Source organism: Pongo abelii, chromosome 4 (assembly GCF_028885655.2).
Source record: "Pongo abelii isolate AG06213 chromosome 4, NHGRI_mPonAbe1-v2.0_pri, whole genome shotgun sequence".
NCBI classification, from domain to species: domain Eukaryota; kingdom Metazoa; phylum Chordata; class Mammalia; order Primates; family Hominidae; genus Pongo; species Pongo abelii.
This window is the reverse complement of record NC_071989.2, coordinates 123,207,127-123,216,672: the sequence shown is the minus strand read 5'-3', so window position 1 is coordinate 123,216,672 and position 9,546 is coordinate 123,207,127.

Sequence of the window (9,546 nt, the reverse complement as noted above, 5' to 3'; positions counted from 1 at the left end):
TTCTTATGCAAATTCATTTCAGAGAGGGTGTGGGTAACCTTCTGAGTTAGGATTGAGAGTATTTTTTGATTCTGTAAGTACTTTAAGGCTTGGCTGAGTGCAAACAGCTCCCGTAAATGAGCAGACCAATTATTAGGCAATTTTTGTAACTCTGCTTCCACAAGAATCTCCCTATCAATTACTGAATACCCATTGTGGTTTTTTCCTCAATCACCTGGGAGGAACCATGTATCCTCCTGTCCTGAAGGAAGTTCCTCCTAGGTCTGGTCAGACTTTTGTATGGTAATTAAGATTTAAATCCCCTGTCAGGAAATCTGCTGGGTTAAGGGAATTATCAGTGGTTGCTGTTAAATTACCTTCTTCCAACAGAATAATGGCATACTTTAAGATTTTTGAGTTAGTAAGCTACCTTTTTGCTTTTTTGACTTAGGATAGTTCTGAACTAGTGAGGTGTGCTCACAATAAGGTTTCCTCTAAAGGCTAATTTTCTACTTTCTTCTGTTAGCAAAGCAGTTGCTGATATAGACTTAATGCATTTGGGCCACCCGTGGGTTTCTGGCTTTAGGATTTTTGATAGGAAGGTTACTGGTTGTTAGTGGCCTCAGTGTTTTCAGGCTACACCCTTGTTTACATTGACAACAATGTAGTATTGGAGTGTTATAGGGTCACAGAGAAGACCTTCAATTATCAATTATAGGTTTTAAGTTTACCCTGGCTTTTAAAGGAATAGGGTGCACTGTTTTTTTTTTTACTATTTCTATCTTTCTCTTTATTTTTCTCTTTGATTCCCTCTTTGTCTCTCTCTCTCCATCTCTCTCTCTCCCCTCCATCTCTCTCTCTCTCCTTCCCTTAGCCATTATAAACTTGGGTCCCTGGCGAGGGTCATGGGGAACGGGTCACACATAACTGCCCATGTCAAGAGCTGTATACCTAAATTGGGAGGGACACTAGGGAAAAGACTCCCTGGGTTTATAGCCTAGATGTCTAAGGGTGCAGCATAGAGCTTCCTTAGATCCCTTTGGAGATACAACTTGCTAGAGGAAATGAAAGTGTGAACCATTAGTACCTAGGAGGCAGGGATCAGAGGAAGCAGATTCAGAGGTAAGGAGAATTCTGGGGCTACACTTTCAAGAAAGTCATGGTCGGGACCCAGGAGGTATGGGTCAGAATGAAAGGTAGGGTTGCCTGCATGGGCCACTGTTGAGTAGAGATTTCTGGCTGCACCATGATCTCAACCGGCTAATGCTGGGAGTTTGGGAAGACAGTTTTCTGCCTCTAGTCTGCCATCAGCCTCCCCAAGAAAATTGAAAGTGGAACCTGGCTCCAGGCAGACCAATGTCCCCATCCCAGAAGGGTTGGGGTTTGTTAGAAAGCCCTTCCCCAGATAGCCTCACACCTAAGTCTTAAGTCCAGTGGCCACGCTAATCATTTTTAACCAGCCAACAGGTGCCTGGTATTTTCCTCCAATTCTAAGGAAGGATAGGACAGAATAGCAAGTGAAAGTGGTCCAATATTACTGCTTTGGAGGTACCTTCATGGTTGCCAAATGTTACCGGGGGGTTCTTGCTCCCAGAGCTCCCAAGATGTTGGCAGACCACTTCCAAAATGGCGGCAAGCATTGTGTTCTCTGACCTGGGGTTCTTGGTCACATGGATTCCAAGGAATGGAATCTTGGGACATGTGGTGAGTGTTATAGCTCTATTAGAAGCTGTGGGTCAAGGAAGAGGATTGTGGAAGCCAGTGACTAGTGTTCATCTCGATTAGGATGAACCCAGGCACTTAACCATGCAGGAACAATGGCAAGCCTTTAGCCTGATCAGGAGTGGCAATGGGTGCCTCACTGGATCAGGAGCACAGCAGACACCCTGCTGGATCCAGAGGGATGGAAGTCAGTGGCGGGTCTGCAAGGGCAGCAAACAGCAGTGGTGGATGGCGAGTGAAAGCTCAGCTCGAGCCATAACAAACATGGACCAAAAGAGAGTGCAGTTGCAAGATTTAATAGAGTGAAGACAAAGCTCCCATAAAAAGGGAGGGGACCCAAAGAGGGTAGCCCTCCATATGAGTTTTAAATGCCACCACTGCATGCTTTGGGAGGACCTTAAAAAGTTCCTTGGTGGTTATGTTGACATGTGGTTCAAATACAGTCTGAGTTTATGCAGATTGGGCAGATTATATGACTGCTTATGGATAGCTGTGTGCTTTTCCTTTTAATCTTTCAAGTCTTGATCTCCTAACATGAGAATCTTCTAAGTGCAAAGATAATATCCTTCAGAATACTATGCCTGTCTTATGATCTTAAGACCATTGAAGTAACTCTGTTTTTCTTTCCTTGTAGGGTGATGAACACTGTTAGCCACTATAAAAGTATTTTATAATCTCTTAAAAATATTAATAATATATACATACATCTGCAAATCTCCAAGATAATAAATGCAAGAGTTTATAAAGTCAAATAAGACTCATAAAAACAGATTTCTCATCCCCCATCTCTACCCCCAACAAGCCCCTCAGTCAGCAACATTGTTCTCCTGCATTGACATCTATATTAATACTATTCATTTTCTACTAAATATTAGTTATTATTTATCAACATTATGTAATGTTAAATGAGGATTTTAGCATCTAAGTATTGTTTGATATTCAGCCAGGTAGGTGTATTATGATTACATTTCTATTTTTTTTTCTTTCTTGGAGTTAATGAATACCTATTTCACTTACTGAGTTTTCTTTGAATCTCTAAGTGGTTCTATGCTTTCCAAAAGCTCTATAAATGCCTCTAATAAGGCATTTCTACAGGGTCAAACATACTTCTATTTGTTTTTCCTGGGGAATCTCTCTTATAACTGTCATCCTACTTCAGTATGACTGGTTGGTTCCTGGGCCTGCTACATAGCTCTTGAGGCTTTCTTTTGCTTTTATTCTAGGAATAACCCTTCCTTCTCTTCCAAATCAAATCCTATTTCCTGGACCCCATGTCTGTGTTTTATTTAGTTTATGTCCTTGTCTTAGTAAAGCATATTCTCCAGTGAGTGTTTTGAGAGACGATTCAGAGAAGGTAGAATTTTTGAAATTTTGCATGTTCTAAAATTTCTTTGCTCTAACTTCCACTTAACAGTTCAAAATTTTTTTCTTATTTTTAAGGCATTGTTCTGTTATCTACTAGCACCCAGTCTTGCTAGTGAAGTCTGATGCCATTTTAATTCTTGATTCTTTGGATGTGAACTGTATTCTTCTCTGGAAACTTTTAGCTTCTATTTTTATCTCTGATGTTTTGAAATTTTATAATATTTCTTAGTGTGAGTTATTTTTCTGCATTCTGTGTTTTGGGCACTTGGTCCTTCCCTTCAGTTCTAGGAAGTTTCCTTATATTATTTCTTTGGTGAGTTCTTTCCCTCAAGTCCACTACCTTTTTAAAACTCTCCTACTGGTTAGATATTAGACTGCTTCATATCCTTACCATTTTGAAGCATGCTGTTTTTGTTTCACTGATGCCACATTTTTTCTTACCACCCCTAGACTTTATTATATTTATTTGATTTTTTCTCCCTACATTTCCTTTAAGTATTCCTGTAGGTTTTCCATTGTTTTGTTTTTGCCTTTGATGTTAGAGAATTTTCTCAAGTGCTTAAGCTGTTTTTTAAAAAAGAGATTTTATTTTTTAAGAGAAGGTTTAGGTTCACCACAAAGTTGAACAGATGGTGTAGAGATTTCTCATATATCCCCTAGCCCCATGCATGCCTCCCCCATTATCAACATCCCCCACCAGAGTAATATACTTGTCACAGTGTCCTACATTGACTCATCATTATCTCTCAGAGTCCATAGTTTACATTAGGGTTCACTCTTATACGTTCTATGAGTTTGGACAAATGTAAAATCTTATGCACATATGCATTCACAGTAGTACCTCACATTAGTTTCACTGCCCTAAAAATCCTCTGTTCTTACACTGCAAATAAAGACATACCAGAGGCCAGGCATGGTGGCTCATGTCTGTAATCCCAGCACTTTGGGAGGCTGAGGTGGGCGGATCATGAGGTCAGGAGATTGAGACCATCCTGGATAACATGGTGAAACCCCGTCTCTACTAAAAATACAAAAAATTAGCCAGGCATGGTGGCAGTCACCTGTAGTCCCAGCTACTGAAGAGCCTGAGGCAGGAGAATGGCATGAACCCAGGAGGTGGAGCTTGCAGTGAGCCAAGATCACACCACAGCACTCCAGCCTGGGTGACAGAGCAAGATTCTGCCTAAAAAAAAAAATAAAAAAAAAAAAAAAAAAAAAGACATACCAGAGACTGGATAATTTATAAAGGAAAGAGATTTAATTGACTCATGGTTCCACATGGCTGGGGAGGCCTCACAATAATGTCAGAAGGTAGATGAGGAGCCAAATGATATGATTTGGGAACACAGCCAAACCATATCATTCCACCCTTGGCTCCTCCCAAATCTCATGTCCTCACATTTCAAAACCAATCATGCTTTCCCAACAGTCCCCCAAAGTCTTAACTCATTTTAGCATTAACTCAAAAGTCCACAATCCAAAGTCTCATCTGAGACAAGGGAAGTCCCTTCTGCTGGTGAGCCTATAAAATGAAAAGAAAGTTACTGCCTAGACACAATGGGGGTACAGGCATTGGGTAAATACACCCATTCCAAATGGGAGGCATTGGCCAAAATGAAAGGGCTACAGGCCCCATGCAAGTCCAAAATCCAGTGGGGGAGTCAAATCTTAAAGATCCAAAATGATCTCCTTTGACTCCATGTCTCACAGGTCACGCTGATGTAAGAGGTGGGCTCCTATAGCCTTGGGAAGGTCCACCCCTGTGGCTTTGCAGGGTACAGCCCCCCTGCCCCAGCTGCTTTCATGGCTGGCATTGTCTGTGGCTCCTCCAGGCACATGGTGTAAGCTGTCAGTGGATCTACAATTCTGGGGTCTGGAGGACAGTAACCCTCTTCCCACAGCAACATTTGGCAGTGCCCCTGTGGGGGCTTTAAACTTACATTTCCCTTCTGCACTGCCCTAGCAGAGTTTCTCCATGAGGACACTGCAACTGTAACAAACTTTTGCCTGGACATCCAGGTGTTTTCATACATCCTCTGAAATCTAGGCAGAGGTTCCCAAACCTCAATTCTTGTCTTCTGTGCACCCACAGGCCCAACACCATTTGTAAACTGCCAAGGCTTTGGGATTATACCCTCTGAAGCAATGGCCTGCGCTGTATGTTGGCCCCTTTTAGCCATAGCTGGAGCAAAAGCAGTTGGGACACAAGGCCAAATGTTCCCAGACTGCATAGAGCATGGGGCCCTGAGCCTGGACTATGAAACAATTTTTCCCTCCTAGGCCTCCAGGCCTGTGATAGGAGGGGCTGCTGTGAAGGTCTCTGACATGCCCTGGAGACATTTTCCTTATTGTCTTGGTGATTAACATTTGGCTCCTTGTTACCTATGCAAATTTCTGCAGTCAGCTTGAATTTCTCCCCAGAAAATGGGTTTTTCTTTTCTGTCACATCATCAGGCTGCAAATTTTCCAAACTTTTATGTTCTGCTTCCTTTTGAATGCCTTGCCAATTAGGAATTTCTTCCACCAGATACCCTAAATCATCTATCTCAAGTTCGAAGTTCCATAAATCTCTAGGACAGGGGCAAAATGCTGCCATTCTCTTTATTCTAGTTCCCAACAAGTTCCTCATCTCCATGTGAGACCACCTCAGCCTGGACTTTATTGTTAATAATCACTATCAGAATTTTGGTCTAAGCCATTCACCAAGTCTCTAGGAAGTTCCAAACTTTCCCATCTTCTTCTGAGCCCTCCAAACTGTTCCAACCTCTGCCTTTTACCTAGTTCCAAAGTCACTTCTACATTTTCAGGTATCTTTACAGCAGCACCTCACTACCTGGTAACAATTTAATGTATTAGTCTGTTCTCATGCTGCTAATAAAGACATACCCAAGACTGGGTGATCTATAGAGGAAAGAGGTTTAATTAACTCACAGTTCCACATGGTTGGGGAGGCCTCACCATCATGGTGGAAGGCGAATGAGGAGCCAAATTATGTCTTACATGGTGGCAGGTGAGAGCGCTTGTGCAGGGAAACTCCCCTATATAAAACCATAAGATCTTGTCAGATTTATTCTCTACCATGAGAACAGTATGGGGGAAATACTCCCACGATTCAATTATCTCCACCTGGCCCTGCCCTTGACACTTTGGGAATGATTATAATTCAAGGTGAGATTTGGGTGAGGACACAGCCAAACTCTATCAGTGTGCTCCCTATTTATCCTGCCTCCCCCAATCTCTGGCAACCTCTGATCTTTTACTGTCTGTGTACATCATGTAGCATTTTCAGATTGGATTTTGTATTAGTCTGTTCTCACACTGCTATAAGGAACTACCTGAGAGTGGGTAATTTATGAAGAAAAGAGGTTTAATTGACTCACAGTTCTGCAGGTGTTCAGGAAGCCTGGCTGGGAGACCTCTGGAAACTTACAGTCATGGCAGAAGAGTGAAGGGAAGCAGGTACCCTCACATAACGGGAGTAGAGAGAGAGCAAAGGGGGCAGTGCTACACAGTTTTAAACAACCAGATCTTGTGATAATTCACTATCACAAGAAAAGCAAGGGGGAAATCCACCCCCAGGATCCAATCACCTCCCACCAGGTCCCTCCCCCAACACTGGGGATTACATCTCAACATGAAGTTTCAGTGGGGACACAGAGCCAAACCATATCAGATTCTTTCATGTAGTAATATGCATTTAAATTCTATGTGTTTTGTGGTTTGATAGCTCATTTCTTTTTAACACTGAGTAATATTCAATTGTCAGAGTGTACCAAGTTATCCATTCACCTACTGTAGGGCATTTTGGTTGCTTCTGGATTTTGACAATTATGAATAAACCTGCAGGAAACATCCATATGCATGTTTTTGTGTGGATGTAAGTTTTCAACTCCTTTGGGTACAGTATTAAGGAACTCAACTGGTGGATTATATATTTTCGTTTTTTGCCAAATTGTCTTCCAAAGTGGCTGTACCATTTTGTGTTCCCTTTTTAGGCTTTTCGTTTGTTTGCCATTTCTATTAAAGACTGAAGCACTAAATGCTGTGTGTAAGTAGGGCTTATTGACCATTGGACTTCACTGTGGCATGATCAAGGGATAAATGGTTTTTGTTGGATCCTCCCCACAAGTCAGTGTCTGTAGGTCTTTTCTCTGCAGATACTTATTTTCTGTAAAGGAAGATGCTTCAATCTTCTGTCTGTATAGCGGTCCTCAGAAATTTGGGAACTAGGCTGGTGTTTCTCCATTCAGTAAGTAAACTCTTCTTATTCTACTTATCTGCTCTATGTACTTAGTGTCCCTGAATGAGGAACTTTTCCAGTATTCTTCAGAAACTCCACCTCCTATCTTGTTTGGAAGTTATTGATGGTGGTGGTAGTAATGAGTCAGGTGGAGAGGAGAGGTGGGAGAAAGGGTAATCACCTGATAATGGGGGGTGGGTGGAGCTGGGAAACTGGAGGGGCAGGATTTAACTGCTCCTTATCAAACTGTCTCGGTTGGCTGTATTTTCAGAATATATCCAGAGTTCAACTTCTCCCACCTGTGATGTTATTACCAACATTCCAATCTGATCATCGTAATAGCTTCCTAACAAGTCTCCTTTTTTCTTCCCTGCAGTAGCTGTATAGCTAACTTCTGTTAACACACCCTGAATCCTGTGGGCATAACCAAAATGTATTTCTTACTCTCACAAAATCTATTGTAGATCAGTAAAAGCTGCTCCACCAGCGATGAAAGTCTCCAGACTCCCTACATTTTGTGACAGCACCTTAGCACACGGTTTTTAAAGTTATTACAACAGAAAAAGTACAGAGGAGTCCCAACAGCTGTTAATACTTATTAGTGCCTCAGCACATCTTTTCTATCCACATTTCCTTGGCTAAGACTAATCACCTGAGGCTAACTCACAGGCATTGGAATGTTACCTTGTGAGTACCCAGGAAGAAGAGAACTAGATATGGTTGAACACTAACAATTGCTACCTCAAGCCTTTGCATTATTAATTTCCATTTTCAGTTTGAAAGCCAGAGTGATCCTTCTATAAATATGTAAGTCACTTCATATCACCCCGGCTATTCCAGATATCCACATAATCCCTTACCACCTTTGTGTTTTTTAGATGGCACTTTCTCAATGAGAACCATCTAACTACTGGTTTGTTTGTTTGTTTGTTTTTTGAGATGGAGCCTCCCTCTGCCACCCACGCTGGAGTGCAATGGCATGACCTTTGCTCACTGCAAACTCCACCTCCCAGGCTCAAGTGATTCTCCCACCTCAGCCTCTCAAGTAGCTGGGACTACAGGTGCTGACCACCATGTCCAGCTGATTTTTGTATTTCTAGTAGAGATGGGGTTTCACCATGTCAGCCAGGCTGGTCTCGAACTCCTGACATTAAGTAATCCACCCACCTCGGCCTCCCAAAGTGCTGGGATTACAGGCATGAGCCACCATGCCGCCCAGGCCATAACTACTGTATTTAAATTACATCTCCCTGCCACCAACATACTCTCCATTTCCTGCTTTGTTTTCCATAGGACTTCTAAATTTCACTGTTGTCTGCATCCTCTAAAATGCAAGCTCTACAACAGCAGAATTTTAACCCAGTTTTTATCACTGCTGGATCCCAGCATCTTGAATCTCCCTTGGTTACCAGCCTGTGACTTAGCTCTGCCTTTGGTGGTACTTGAGTACCTGCAGTTCCTGAGACTGACAGAGGATCTGCGTTGGTAAACTGACTTGCTTCTCCTGGGTTTCTCCCTCTGCAAGCTTTTGGATTTGACTTTTCCTCACTAAATCTTTTGCCATTCCCCCATATGCTCTCTTTTCATTATAGTTTACTGTTACAGATGTCTCCTAGTTGCACTGTAGTTGGAGTTTCAGTTTCTCATTCAATTTGTTTTAGGATGACTTTCAAGAAGAGGAAAAAGTTGGATAGAATTTTGCCATCTTGAAACTGAACAAAGTAGTTTTGAAATGATTATTTTTGCTAGAAGAAATGACATATAATATTTATTCATTAGATTCATAATCAGTATCTTTTCTAGATCTTCATTTTATCACACCCTAGGAAATAGTTCTTTGACTCTTCAAAAGCAATATCAATTTTTTTTGTAGTTATTTTTTAAATGATGGATATAGTACAGGGTGTAGATGTTCCTTATGTTTGGCAGATATATTTTCTTGGATAATCAATTATAAAATGGACTTCTATTTGTGAAAATAAATAAAATTGAAAAGCTACTGAAAGTACCTCAAATACTTTAAGCCTTGAGAGAGAAGTGATTGTGATCTGAGTCACATATGGTTACAACTTCTGTTCTCAGATGACAGATTAACTTGCCTTCTTATTTTTCTGGTTCTGTACAATGACCAGAGAGAATTAAATGATGTCAGGGACAAAAACTTCCTGCCTTTTTAATGACTGTTATAGATCCCCTTTATTGTCCTTTGTTTAGACCAGATGACAGAAATCTCATGACTA